We start from the raw sequence: 14,962 nt of genomic DNA, 5'->3' as shown, positions 1-14,962 counted from the left end.
TCAGCTGTTTGCCTGTCTGCCGTTCCACCAGATTCTTGAACTCCATGAACTTTGACAGCATCTCGTTCTTCCCACGCAGAAAATAAACAAAAATCCTCCTGGATTTGTCGTCAATGAAAGTAAGAAAATACTTTGAACCTCCCAGAGAAAGTGTTGGGAAGGGTCCGCACACATCCGCGTGTATCAGCTCCAAAAGCTCCTTCGCCCGATTACACGTTGTTCTCGGGAATGGTTGAACATGGATCTTGCTAACCATACAAGTTTTGCAGTTCATATTTTCTGGCAAACCAATATTTTCTATGCCGCGCACCATCCCTTTGGAAATAAGTTCTTTCATGCTGGAGAAATTAATGTGTCCGTATCTCTTGTGCAGTAAAATCCCATCAACTGCTGACATGGCGAAACACCCGCTTCGACCACCTTCAAACAAATACAAATTGCCAATCTTTTTGGCTTTCACGATGCATTCTCCATCTTGCACCACCATGGCCTTCTCTAGGTCAAATGTCACCATGCATCTGTTCTGCACAGCACTGCTCACGGACATGAAGTTTCCTGTCATATTCGGGACGTAGAGAACATTCTTGAGAGTCAACATGCACAGGCCTGTCTGAATCTTGACCTCACCTATACCTTCTGCTTGAAGAAATCAAGCATCGGCCAGTCCGATCTGCTCTGTGTGCTTCTCAAACTTTATGAAAAGCTCCCGTGCACAACACATATGGCTTGTTGCACCGCTATCTAAGCACCACATCGAGTTCTGTAAGTTGTTGACGTCACAAGCATGCAGCAGACTGCTTTGTCGATTCACCAAATTTTTTGGCACCGTGCGATTGCTATCTCCTTCGCTCGCACTCCGACACTGGGACTTAATGTGCCCTTGCTCACCGCACCTATAGCAAACGATATTTTTTCGTTTCTTCTGCCCATACGTCTTTGTCTGCCAATTTTGCCTCTGTGTTGCAGCGAATGCCTTAGTATTGTCAATTCGCTCTTCTGCTATTCCTTTTCGTTCGCTCTCTTCCTTCAACTTTATGGTCAGAATCTCGAAAGTAGGCAACTGATCTCGTGTTTCCATGGCCACCACGAAATGTTCGAATTGTTCAGCAAGGCTCGACAGCAAAACGATAGTTCGTAACTCATCGTTTAGCTCTATTCCAACTCCAGCTAGACCATCCAGACTTTCCACAAGCTCGCTTATGTATGTCGACATGCTCTGCCCTGCTCCATCCGTTTGTTAAGAAGCTTCTTGTACAACTGTACCTTTCGTACAGGCCCGCTTGGCTGATGTACGTCCCTCAATTTGTTCCATGCCTCCACAGCAGTCGAGCAATTCTTGATGTAGGCCAACTGAGATGTCTTTACACTCAGTGTTATTGTTGCTAACGCCTTATTGTCCAAAGCCACAAAGCTGTGTCCCTCTGGAATGTTCGTTGCTGTTAGCTCTCCTGACGTCACACTCCATAACCCGGAATGCACCAATACAGATCGCATCTGTATTTTCCACGTGTCATAGTTTTTCTCCTCTAACTTTTCAATTTGATAAAGAGCACTCATTGTTCTTGATCGTGAGTCACACACCGCTTAACCAAAACTTTATTAAATTCACCAATGCCTGGGCCCATAACCTATTGAGCGGCAGAATTTTATAAGAGAAACACCGTGTGTTCGCTGCGGAATTTTATTTGCTAAATGACTAAATGATGAATGAAAGAAATGACAAAATGGTTATACATATTTTCTTATTCCTAATTCGTTAGAGCGGGATAAATCTATGATCGGTAACGAAATACAAGAGTGCATTGTATACATATACAGGGCATATACAGGACCTCTATTTTCTACAACACGTTTTCAAAGTATGCGTTCGCCGAAGCGGTTAAGACAAAGTCTGCCCCAGATGTAGTACAGGCAATGGAAACTGTTTTTAGAACTAGTAAATGCAGACTTAAGAACATTCAGTCAGATCAAGGAAGAGTTTTTTAATTCCGCTTTTAGGGAATTAATGAAAAAATTTCATATAAATCATTACCATACTTATACACACCTAAAGGCTTCTATATGTGAACGCTTCAATCGAACTCTAAAAAATCGTTTGTGGAAAATGTTCAGTATGAAGGGAATGGAATGGAATATGAATGGAATCATAAAATCAAATTTCTTGTAGATCAATACAATAATTCTTATCATCGAACTATTAAAATGAAGCCTGTGGATGTGTGTGCCAAAAATGAAGAGTTCATTTTAAAATCAGTATATAATATACCAAAAATATTCCCAAAACATAAATTTTCAGTAGGGGATTTCGTTAGAATAAGTAAATTCAAGGGAGTATTTATGAAGGGATATGAACCTAATTGGACTACAGAAGTTGTTAAAGTTTTAAAAGATAAGTCAACAGGGCCTGTAACGTATGAAATAGAAGATTATATGAGTAACCCTATTCAAGGTTCGTTTTATGAAGAGGAACTACAAAAAGTAACCTTACCGGCATGTTCATCTTTCATTTTTCCTGGTTCTTTATTATTAGCCTGTATTATATTAAATTGGTTTTCTTGCTTATAGTTAGAAGTATCAAAGCGTTGTGGGTTGTCTTTTATAGTTTGATAAAAATCTTCTTCTGAAGATAGTATAAATGAATCTGTATCCATATATATTATTTTCGTAGATGGACTTTTAATTAAAAGGAAGTTATAATAAAATTCATACATTAGCCATTTTGAGAGTTCTAAAACGGTTACTCCTATATATATGGGTTTATCATACATAATTTTGGACGGTGTTGACTCAATTGCTGCTAAGTCTGAACCAAATATTTATACGCTATGAAAATCATTTCTAGCTATGCGCTGTCTAAAACCTGGAGAATTTTGTTTCGATTGATAATGTTTAACTAAAGCTACTTGACGACGCTTTGCTACATTCTCCATTGTTTTCCCGTAAACAGCATTATACATTAGCTTACAACATTTTTTTTTCAAAATCGTTTTCAGCCAATTTTCTCTGATGTGTGTTTAGGTCGATATAAGGCTTCAGCCAGCATGATTGCGTAAAGGATAAAACTCGGTGAACCTTTCTTACGATAAGACCATGCTCTAAACAAAGTTGAAGCTGTGTTAAGTGAATTATGTATTCACTTTTATTAGTTAAATAAGCTATAAGCTTTCTTTGCTTGCCCCCGGGTGGAATTTTATTTTCAGGACAGAATGGTAAATAATTATGTAAATCATGCTTATGGGCAGGATACTCTAGATCAAATTCTAGCATATACCCTATACTACCATCACATTCTATATTTATACCCGTTACTCGTAGAGTAAAAGGGTATACTAGATTCGTTGAAAAGTATGTAACAGGCAGAAGGAAGCGTTTCCGACGATATAAAGTATATATATTCTTGATCAGGATCAGTAGCCTAGTCGATCTGGCCATGTCCGTCTGTCCGTCCGTCTGTCCGTCCGTCCGTCCGTCCGTCTGTCCGTCCGTCTGTCCGTATGAACGTCGAGATCTCAGGAACTACAAAAGCTAGAAAGTTGAGATTAAACATACGGACTCCAGAGACATAGACGCAGCGCAAGTTTGTTGATTCATGTTGCCACGCCCACTCTAACGCCCACAAACCGCATAAAACTGCCACGCCCACACTTTTGAAAAATGTTTTGATATTTTTTCATTTTTGTATTATGTAAGGTAGCTTGTCGTTGATCTCGGCCTAAAAGTAGGCACTTAATTAGGTCATTCTTAAGGTCGGGAAAAATGTTAACTAGGCTGTCAGGTAGAACATTTCTCCAACTGCAATTTTTGGAGTTCAGACTCGGGGTCCCGACCCGAAGCGGTAGCCACTGGGCATTAATTGAGTTTAAACCAGCGAGCGAGAAAGTGCGTCCGTGCTATCCGAAAATAAAAGTGATCTCTCAAAAATACAAAAAAAAAGAGAAATTCAACGATTCGATAATTCAACCAATTCAACCAAAACCCAGTGAATCGGAAAATCTATATTTCGATTAACTTTAGTGCCAACCCCTAGAGGGTAAGTTTTGTGCGTGTGTTGTGGTTCAGAATTTTTTGTTAAGGGCATAAAATTACAGGTGGCACCTAGGAAAATATTTAATTTCAAGAAAATAACCATTGAGGCAGTGAGACCAGTGAAGGAAGCATAAATTGCCGACCAGGAGGTCTATTTCTGGATTGCATCAGACAGCAACGCCACCGTTAAGCGAAAAAACATGATTTAATTGAATTCACTATATTAACATTATCTACATATATACCCTTATTTGTATATGGATCGGGGACTCGTCTGTAACAAATAAGGAAGAAAAAATGGATGTGGATTGGGCACGCTCTCAGAAGAAACCCGAGTAGCATTGTGAGGATGGCACTAGATTGGAAACCCCAAGGAAGCAGGCGAGTAGGAAGGCCAAGAGCAACCTGGAGAAGAACCGCTCACCAAGAACTAGCCCAAATAAACACTACATGGGAAAGTGCAAAACAGACAGCTCAAAATAGAGTTAGATGGAAAGCTCTCGTAGAAGCCCTAAGTTCCCGAGTGGAATAGAAGGAATTAAAAAAAAAAAATATATATACCCATTTTACCTTACACCGCTTCACACCTGACCGACTGCTTGTTAAGCAGATCGGCAACCAGTCAAGCAGATCAGCATAAGTTATTCCGATAGAAAAAAATAAATTCCACCTTATGTTAGGAAATTAATTTGAGATATGTTGTAAGAGAAATAGAATTCATTTAGGGCAATTCCTTTCTTTTCTTTCCTTCTCCCTTTATCCCATATTCCTTCCTCTTCCCACATAAGCGAAAGCCCGCCTAAACTGGCGTGAGCACAAGAATGAGGTAAAAGGAGAAGAAAGAGTACCGCAGTAGGAGAGCGGCTCAAAAGAGCAGATGAAAAAGAAACAGCTCTCTTAGGATTACAAGGCGGTGTAAGCTGATTTCTCTTTCACAGGCAACTACTTGAAGCGCTTCATCGTGGGAAATGCAGAGTGAGTACTATAAATGTTTTATTTAAATGAGAAAGCAGCTGCCGGAAGAAAAATCAAATAATTAGCTACTGCTGCGCTACTTGTTTCCAAGTTCACTGTTTACCAATAATAAATTAAAAAAAAAAAACGAAATTTTAAAATGGAAATGAAAATTGCTCTTGTCTAAATTTTACCCTTGCCCCAATCTTCGCTTTTTCTAAAATCTTAAAAGAATAAAAAAACAAAAAATTTAAAAATTAAAATGCACATCCCTATATAACCTACTTCCCCTATTCTTAATGCCCTGCCGAGCATAAATATTCCTTTTTTTTTAAGCAAACAAAAACTTTACAATTTTACATACATATCTGTTGCGATAACGCCACAGTCCAAAAAGTCTTTTAAAAATTAAAATCTAGATGTTTAAAATTTGTATGTTAGGGTAATCATTTAGGATATGTTGTCTAAACCTGTTCAGTTTCAGTCATTGTCAGTTTTTAAGTTTATTCTATGTTAAAAATTAAATTTTATAATGTTTAAATCCGAGTAAATCTCTCTAGGGGTGCCATGCGTCGACGGAAGGTGTATGTCGTGTAAAATATAGCATACTTGTAGGGATCACCGGTTAAGTCAAATGGTTAGTGGTGGTCAGGGTAGGGTGGGCGTCGACAGCTTAACAGCTGCTGTCGTACGAGTGTGCTATGTCCTTGTTTGTCCTTAGTCCTGTCGTCCGATAGTCCTTTAGTTTTTTTGTGGAGATCAATTCCAAAGCACGCGAAATAAATAAGAGTGTGATACGAGAACCAGCGGAACCAGCGGAACCAGCGCGTGCTTGATCGCCCAACTGCAATTTACCATCTGCTCGGGGAAGTTATACTCGTAGTTCGCTACAGTATTCTTATTATTTATCATAATCTTATTTTGGCGCCCAAACGTGTGAGGCCCGATTCTGTCATGGTGACAGATCGATCCGGCGAGGCCAGATCAAAAATAAACATTTTTTCAAACCGTCAATAACATCAGACGTTCGTCCCCAAGATCTCCACAAGTTCATTAACAAAAGTATGTGGTCAAAGCAAAAAAAAAAAAAAATCGCGATCTAGAAATCCGAAAATTGCTTAAATCAGGCAGCTGGAAAAGTATTAGTCATTTGGCTCTTACGCCGCTACTGAATCGGAACACATATTGTTTTATTATTATATTAAATTGTCCTATTGACTGCTGGAAGAGTTTCAGCTATTTAGCTTTAACGCCGCGTCATAATTAGTGCATTTAATGTTTTAATAATTTATTTTGTTATTTTTATTCCTTTTTAATTTTGTTTTGTTCGTTAATCTTTTGTATAAAATTAAAAAAATTAAATGTATAAATTGTACAAGCCAATTGTTGTCTTTTGCCTTTTGTGTTTTGTATAATTTGTCATTTATTAATGAAATTCAAAAGGTTAATGTACATAGGATGTTAAATGTAGGACTAGTGAAAAGTTCACTAGGATTTCAAAGAATCAAGGAACCACTTGTTGCCTTTTGCCTTGTGTTGAGCCAAGATAATTGTTTTCTATGTCTAAATACAACATCCTTCACCTTCCATTCTAGTAATTTTCTGTTTTAAATCAGTAGTGTCAATAGCATACATTTAAACCACGTCAGGACTTTAGTAACAAGGAATTTTACACAACGATACCTGAAATCGATTGCATGGCAACCCGATTTTTATTTGTTTTTTTATTTTCTTTTACCTTATTTTTGTGTTCTCAATTATTTATTTAATAGGATAATTTTTTTTATTAATAGTCCACATTATTTATTTATTTATTTTATTATATGTTCTTGAGTGTATAGTATAGGTCAGTGTATAGCATAGGTTCATTAGAGATGCCACTAGCACACAGCACCGAAGACTTATCTTAAATTGTAGAAAATATATGCCACATCTGCGCTAGAACTATTTCTTATCCTAGCCAAATTTTAACCACCAGTTGCGGACACGAATTTCACCGAACTTGCTTTGCTGCGAAATCGGGGAAAAATAAAATCTGTCCTGTCTGCTCTAGTTCCCTTTCATTACCGTCCACCGAAAACTTGTCCGGGGACCTAGAAAACCAACCGTCAGGGTCAAAACTTAAAACTCCAAGAGCACAACCGAACGTTCTGACTAGGTCCAAAACCAGTCAAGAAAGGCACCAACAAAAAACGACAATGTCCAACCCAAAAAACCAAGAACAGCCTTCACCTCCGACTGAACCCACAACCGATTTTCAGACAGCAATGGCTGAAAGCATAAAATCGGCTATCTCGGGAGCCATTACGGCAGCCTTGGCCCAACAATCAAAATGTTTTGCAGACGCTTTGGGGCAACACACAAATAGGCTGACCCAAGCGATCACTGCGGGCTTTCAAGCTCAGGCATCAAGCCTTTCGTCTAACCAAGTATTCCTAGACCCAATATACGACAGATCTAACGGAATACCACAAGGCTCACCAAATGTAGGTCCAACCCGTAGCGTTAACCAGTCACCTGCGTCAGCAATGACCTCCTTAAGACCGGATAAGATCGCCCAGATAATGTTTAACTGGAAACTACGTTTCTCAGGAAAGGGTCCATTGGCTGTCGAGGACTTTATTTACCGAGTCGAAGCTTTAGCCGGTCAAACATTGGACGGTAATCTTCAACTCGTGGCTCAAAATGCCAGTACGTTATTCGAGGGTATTGCGAGCGAGTGGTATTGGCGTTACCACAAAAGTGTAACCGTTGTGCGCTGGTATTATGCGCCGCACTCAAAGGGCAATTTAAGGACGACCGAACTGACAGAAATATCAGGGCCGAGATAGACCAGAGAAAGCAACGCGGAAGCGAATCATTCGATGATTTCTACCGGGTAATCGCAACTCTTGCGGATAGACTATCGCAGCCCATGTCAGAAGGTGCTATGGTTGAAACCTTACGAGCCAATCTCCAACCCGATATTCAGCACGAAATTTTATACGAGCGTGCCGATACCGTTTCCGAATTAAGAAGGTTGGTTAGGACTCGGGAAATCTTTATGCAAAGCGTAGGGAAGCCTCAGGGGTTTCCACAACGCCAGGTACCCAGGCGACAGGTTTGCGAGGTCCAATGTCAGATCGAGTCAGAATCGGAATTCGAAGATCTAGAGGAAGACCTAGAGTTAGCGGCCATGGAATTGCAGTGCTGGAACTGCCAGGAAAAGGGTCACAGGTATCAGGAGTGCACCGCGGACAGACGTGTCTTCTGTTATGGTTGCGGTAAAGCAGATACGTATAAGCCGTCATGCAGTAAATGTACTAGTTACACTCCAAAAAACCAGCAAGGGCGTGCCACAAGGGCACGCAGACAGATGGTTTCGAAATCAACGATGACAAACTAAACGATTTCAACCAAACTAGTAGCAGCGTATCTACAACCTTTGAGGTGGACCAGGTCTAACAAAAGCTAGAGGTCACAGATACAAGCCGATTAAAAGTTCGCAGGGAGAAAAGAAAAAAACTAAGAAAGGAAGAACGGAAGCTGCTTCTCTCAGCCATGGTGGGGCAACTTCGCGACGTTAGGCCGTATGCTCAGGTGAAAATGCTAGGAAAAATAGTAGTGGGCTTATTGGATACAGGGGCATCGGTTAGCTGCATAGGTGGTAGTCTGGCCACAGAGCTGCCAGGTCTAAATATTTTATGCCAAAAATTTACCGCAGATGTTAGAACAGCCGATGGACAACCTCAGAAAATTACCGGCCGAGTAACCACTGAAGTGTCCTTCCGAAACGAGAATAAAAATATCACCTTCTACGTAGTTCCATCTTTAGCAGGGGATCTCTATTTAGGAATAGATTTTTGGAAGCACTTTCAGCTGCTACCCGAAGCTTTCTGTGGCAACAACCAAGTAGTGGCAGCCTTAGAGGAGCCTTCGGCTCGAGAGCTTACTCAAAGCCAGCAGAAAACGCTGCTTCAGGTTGTTCAACTTTTCCCGTCGTATGCCTTAAAAGGATTAGGAAGGACCCAATTGATTACCCACTCCATTGATGTTGCTCAAGCAAAGCCAGTAAAGCAAAGACACTATGCCGTATCGCCTGCAACAGAAAAACTGATGTACGCCGAGTTGGATAGGATGCTCAAGTTAGGGGTTATTGAAGAGTCATCCAGCGCTTGGTCCTCCCCAGTAGTCCTGGTGCAAAAACCAGGAAAAGTTAGGCTTTGTATTGATAGCCGAAAGTTAAATGAGGTGACGGTAAAAGATGCATACCCCATGCCCTTAATAAATGGTGTAACGAACTGTTTTTCTTGTTTCGGCTCGCTACGAAATGCAACGGCTAGCTCAGAGATTTTGTTTGTTCGTCCCACCAAATTTATGATTTGTGTGATTGCCCGACCAAGAAGAAGACAGATTCTCAGATTTAACCACTTTTATTTATCGTCACTTGTTGACCAGGATTCGGTGATCCTCGCCGCTGGATGCACGTCGTTGCTCCCTCGTCGTCCTTCCGTCGTACGCCTGTGTCGCTGCCGACGGGGATCCGTACCGGCTCGCCTGGGTCTTAGGATGTTATGGGGCAGGGTGTATCGTCCACGAGCTAAGCTAGCGCTCCACTCCGAACCACCGTGCGACCACTGACTCCACCGTCCCTTCCTGCGTCTGCCAGGCACTTGTTGCCCTCGCCGAAGGATAACCTGCGGGCTCGATCGGGGCTTAGGATGTTATGGGGCAGGGTGTATCGTCCACAAGTTAAGCTCGCGCTCTCCTCCGAACCACCGTTGCGACCACTGACTCCACCGTCCCTTTCTGACTACGCTAGGTCCTCGCCGAAGGATAGCCTGCGGGCTCGACCGGGGCTTAGGATGTTATGGGGCAGGGTGTATCGTCCACGAGTTAAGCTAGCGCTTCCCTCCGAACCACCGTTGCGACCACTGACTCCACTGTCCCTTTCTGACCACGCTAGGTCCTTGTGTTCGCTCGTCCTTCGCTGATCTTCACGTGCGGCGATCCACTCTGGATGCCCGCTTGACGCACTTGTGTTCCCGTCGTTTCACTGTCACTCGGTATCGACTCTTCGCGTACTTCCTCGCTTTCCGTATGGCTGTAAGGCCCTCGCGTACTTCTTCTTTACTATCCCCGTGTGTTCCCCGTCTGGTCGCACGCCCGTGTCCGGACAGAGCGCCTCGCGCCCGTACTCTGCGCTTGCACGTATGACCCACGCGTGTTTAACTGCACTGACTGTCCCGAGCTGCGCCGGCGCCGTCCCTTATATCGGCTGCGGGAATCCCGTTATTTCCCTTTTTGCACACGGCTCGCTCGGGTCCAAGGTCCAAACATGTCCCGTTAGTTCACGGTGCGTCCTCTTTGTGCCTGTCCAAAGTCCGCACCGTTACCGTATGACCTCTACGCCCTTGGCGGGGTCGAGTCCAAGGTCCAGCGCGGTACCGTTAATTCACGGTCTCTCCGCTTTGCCGGGGTCCAAGGTCCATTATTTACCGTTCGACCTGACCGCCCTTGGCTCCTCTCGCATTCCAGCCGTCTTCGCTGTTGCTATGCCGATCTCCTGCACCCGGATTTGTGGGGAGTTTTAAAGACTCCTCACATCTCCCCCTTTCTTCGGAAGATTTCAAAGAATGCTGCTTCCGGCGGTCCTCTGCTTCGGTGTCTCCTTGCATGGGCAACTTCCTCAATCACCTCTCGTCGACCCTGCGCCCTCTGTTCTCAGCCTGGCAGTCGCAGCTTATTAGACCCCGTCGTTCAGCGTCTTGACTTGGCATCTTAAACCTCCTTGCGCCTTCCTGATCGCAGCCTTACGTCTCAGCGTATTCGAGCATCTCGACGCGGCATCTTGATCCTCAACATTCCATCCTCCTCACGTCGACCTGCGCCTCCTTGATCTCAGCCCGGCAGCCTCAGCCTAGTAGACCCTGTCGTTCGACGTCTCGACTCGGCATCTTGATCTTTGCGCCCTCCTCCAGCCTCCTGTATCTGTTGCCATCCGCTTCTCGTCACCAGCTCCGCATTTAAGCTTGCCGCCTCTTCCTCGCTTCGCATCCCTGGCAACTCCACCGATACTCACCATGATCGACTTATCGATGTTGGCGACCGGCGTTGCCATCTCCGACTCCTACCGATATTGTCCCATCGCTGATTGCGCGATCGAGTTATCGATATTGGCGACCGGCGTTGCCACTTCCTGTTCCGATGTTCCGATGTCGTGCCGATTGCTGCCAATAGTGTGGCAGCGTGTTGAAAATCAATTTAATATCCAGTATTTTTTGTTCCCTATCGATCTCACTATCGATCGACCGCCATTATCGTAGCGCCCCCATCCCGATTTTCTCCAGTGTTTTGATGCCCACAGCTGACTTGGTTTGTTTTCATCCAAAGAAGCTTTATGGTGTCATCCTTGCATCCTGATGTTGGGGACCACCGCTGGTACGTCCCTTCTTGTTCCGGGGCTGCTGACCCTGGACTCCAAGCGCCCTGGAGTCCATACTGCGGCAGCACGTGCCCCCCTCGCTTCCGCACCTGCGGCATCCTCGCGCCGACCTGTTGCCGCGGTTGTTTCCGCACCTTCCTACCAAGGTGGGCTGTGTCGTGACCACCATCCTCCTGTGTGCCAATCCACCCGTTGATTACCTCGGATGCGATGCTCAACGATTCGCTAAGAAAGCCTCCTCCTCCACCGTCGCCTCTACCGCGACGATGCCATCCTGGCCCTCGCCATACCGATTTCCTCGTCCGGATTTCCAGAGCCGGTCTCCCGCACCTTCCGGTTGGTGCTCGTTGCGAGCTGCTCCTCCTGGCCTCCGCCCCGCGCTCGAATTCCTCCTTCTGAACGTCGGTTGGGCGTTACGATACCCTGTATCGTCTTCCCCCTTCCTCTTCTAAGAGACTGTCCTTCAGCTCTGCCTCCAAACCCCGTGCTTCAGGTGTCTTCAACCCGAGGCTCCTCCTCCTCCTTGTTGGCTCCTTGACCAGGATTTCCACGCCGGTCTCCTTCCACGATTTCACCATCTTCCCCTCTGTTCTTTTGGCCAGGACAATCACGGTTGGGCGCCAGATGTAACGAACTGTTTTTCTTGTTTCGGCTCGCTACGAAATGCAACGGCTAGCTCAGAGATTTTGTTTGTTCGTCCCACCAAATTTATGATTTGTGTGATTGCCCGACCAAGAAGAAGACAGATTCTCAGATTTAACCACTTTTATTTATCGTCACTTGTTGACCAGGATTCGGTGATCCTCGCCGCTGGATGCACGTCGTTGCTCCCTCGTCGTCCTTCCGTCGTACGCCTGTGTCGCTGCCGACGGGGATCCGTACCGGCTCGCCTGGGTCTTAGGATGTTATGGGGCAGGGTGTATCGTCCACGAGCTAAGCTAGCGCTCCACTCCGAACCACCGTGCGACCACTGACTCCACTGTCCCTTTCTGACCACGCTAGGTCCTTGTGTTCGCTCGTCCTTCGCTGATCTTCACGTGCGGCGATCCACTCTGGATGCCCGCTTGACGCACTTGTGTTCCCGTCGTTTCACTGTCACTCGGTATCGACTCTTCGCGTACTTCCTCGCTTTCCGTATGGCTGTAAGGCCCTCGCGTACTTCTTCTTTACTATCCCCGTGTGTTCCCCGTCTGGTCGCACGCCCGTGTCCGGACAGAGCGCCTCGCGCCCGTACGCTGAGCTTGCACGTATGACCCACGCGTGTTTAACTGACTGACTGTCCCGAGCTGCGCCGGCGCCGTCCCTTATATCGGCTGCGGGAATCCCGTTATTTCCCTTTTTGCACACGGCTCGCTCGGGTCCAAGGTCCAAACATGTCCCGTTAGTTCACGGTGCGTCCTCTTTGTGCCTGTCCAAAGTCCGCACCGTTACCGTATGACCTCTACGCCCTTGGCGGGTTCGAGTCCAAGGTCCAGCGCGGTACCGTTAATTCACGGTCTCTCCGCTTTGCCGGGGTCCAAGGTCCATTATTTACCGTTCGACCTGACCGCCCTTGGCTCCTCTCGCATTCCAGCCGTCTTCGCTGTTGCTATGCCGATCTCCTGCACCCGGATTTGTGGGGAGTTTTAAAGACTCCTCACAATGGAATATTGAGTAGACTCCCTAAAGCTGAATTCATTACTACCTTAGACCTTAAGGATGCATTCTGGCAGATCCCGCTAGACCGAAGCTCCAAGGACAAAACAGCGTTTACCGTGCCAGGGAGACCCCTTTACCAATTTGTGGTTATGCCTTTTGGGTTATCAAATTCTCCTCAGACTATGTGCAGGCTGATGGATAAGGTGATACCCGCAGACTTGAGAAACGAGGTGTTCGTTTACCTGGACGACCTACTAATAGTCTCAGACACGTTCGAAAGGCACATAGAAGTTTTGCAGGAGGTTGCCTCTTATCTACAAAAAGCCAAACTAACCATAAATGTGGAGAAGAGCAACTTTTGCATCAAAGAAGTAAAATATCTAGGACATGTGATTGGTAATGGAACTGTAGGGACAGACCCAGATAAAATATCCGCCATAGTCGAATTTCCAAGCCCGCAATCAATGAAGCAAGTTCGTCGATTTTTAGGGATGACTGGGTGGTACAATAAGTTCATAAAGAACTTCGCAGCGCTAGCCTCCCCAATTACAGATACTCTAAAAAATAAACGGAGATTTGTTTGGACCAAGGAAGCTCAGGAAGCCTTTGAGGGGCTAAAGGAAAAAATGTGCACTGCCCCAGTTTTACACAGCCCGAATTTTGACGCACCTTTTTCCATTCATTGCGATGCAAGCAATACAGGAGTTGGTGCAGTCCTGATGCAGCAAGACTCGGAAGGAAACGAGGTTCCGATCTCCTTTATGTCTCGAAAGCTGAACAGGTGTCAATCAAACTACACGGTGACCGAAAAGGAGTGTCTGGCAGCCGTGTTGGCAGTAAAAAAATTTAGGGCATATGTGGAGGGACAAGAATTTAGTATTATCACGGATCACGCTTCTTTAAAATGGCTTATGTCCCAAGGAGACCTAAGTTCCCGTCTGGCCCGCTGGTCCCTAAAATTACAAGGGTTTAAGTTTAAAATAAGCCATAGAAAAGGCAGTCAGAACGTGGTGCCAGACGCCCTGTCAAGGACCTTTACAGACGACCTATCCGCTTTCGAAGTAGCAAGTTTAGTGGATATGGAGGCCAAAGCATTCAGGGGAACGGAGTACGAAAATTTAAAGACAGCTGTCTCTTCAGGAACACCCAGATTGTTGGATGTCAAGATCAGCAACGGGTACTTGTATCGCCGCGCGGAACGCGCTGCAGACGAAAAGGTTGGAGATGTCTTGCTGGAAACTTTGGCTTCCCAAAGAATTAGTTCCCGACTTGCTAAAAAGAGCTCATGAAGATCCCATGGCCGCCCACTGCGGAGTAGCTAAAATGTTGGAGAAACTAAGAAGATATTTTTATTGGCCAAATTTAGCAGCAGATGTCAAGGAATTTGTCAACAAGTGTGCGGTGTGTAAAACTACCAAACACCCCAGTCAGATCTTAAGGCCACCCTTAGGAAATACTGGTCATTCAGACAGGATCTTCCAAAGACTTTATGTCGATTTTTTAGGACCGTATCCGCGTAGCTCAGAAGGGAATATAGGATTGTTCATAGTCGTCGATCATGCTTCAAAATTCCCATTTCTTAAAGCCGTAAAGAAGTTCACAACGGAGGCTATCCTTCCCTTCCTGGAAAAGGAAATCTTCCACTGTTTTGGCGTTCCGGAAACAATAATTTCCGACAATGGGGTACAATTTAAATCCGTGGCTTTCAATTCCCTGTTAGAAAAATATGGCGTGGCGCATTCTTATACCGCTATTTATGCACCGCAAGCCAACGCTTCAGAAAGGGTCAACAGATCTGTTTTAGCTGCTATTAAAGCTTACATAGACCCAAACCAAAAGAACTGGGATAGTAAGCTCAGTAGCATCTGTTGTGCGTTAAGATCGAGTTTACACTCAGCCATTAAAACAACTCCCTATAGA

The sequence above is a fragment of the Drosophila teissieri genome, chromosome X (genome assembly GCF_016746235.2).
Source record: "Drosophila teissieri strain GT53w chromosome X, Prin_Dtei_1.1, whole genome shotgun sequence".
NCBI classification, from domain to species: domain Eukaryota; kingdom Metazoa; phylum Arthropoda; class Insecta; order Diptera; family Drosophilidae; genus Drosophila; species Drosophila teissieri.
This window is presented reverse-complemented; position numbering follows the sequence as displayed.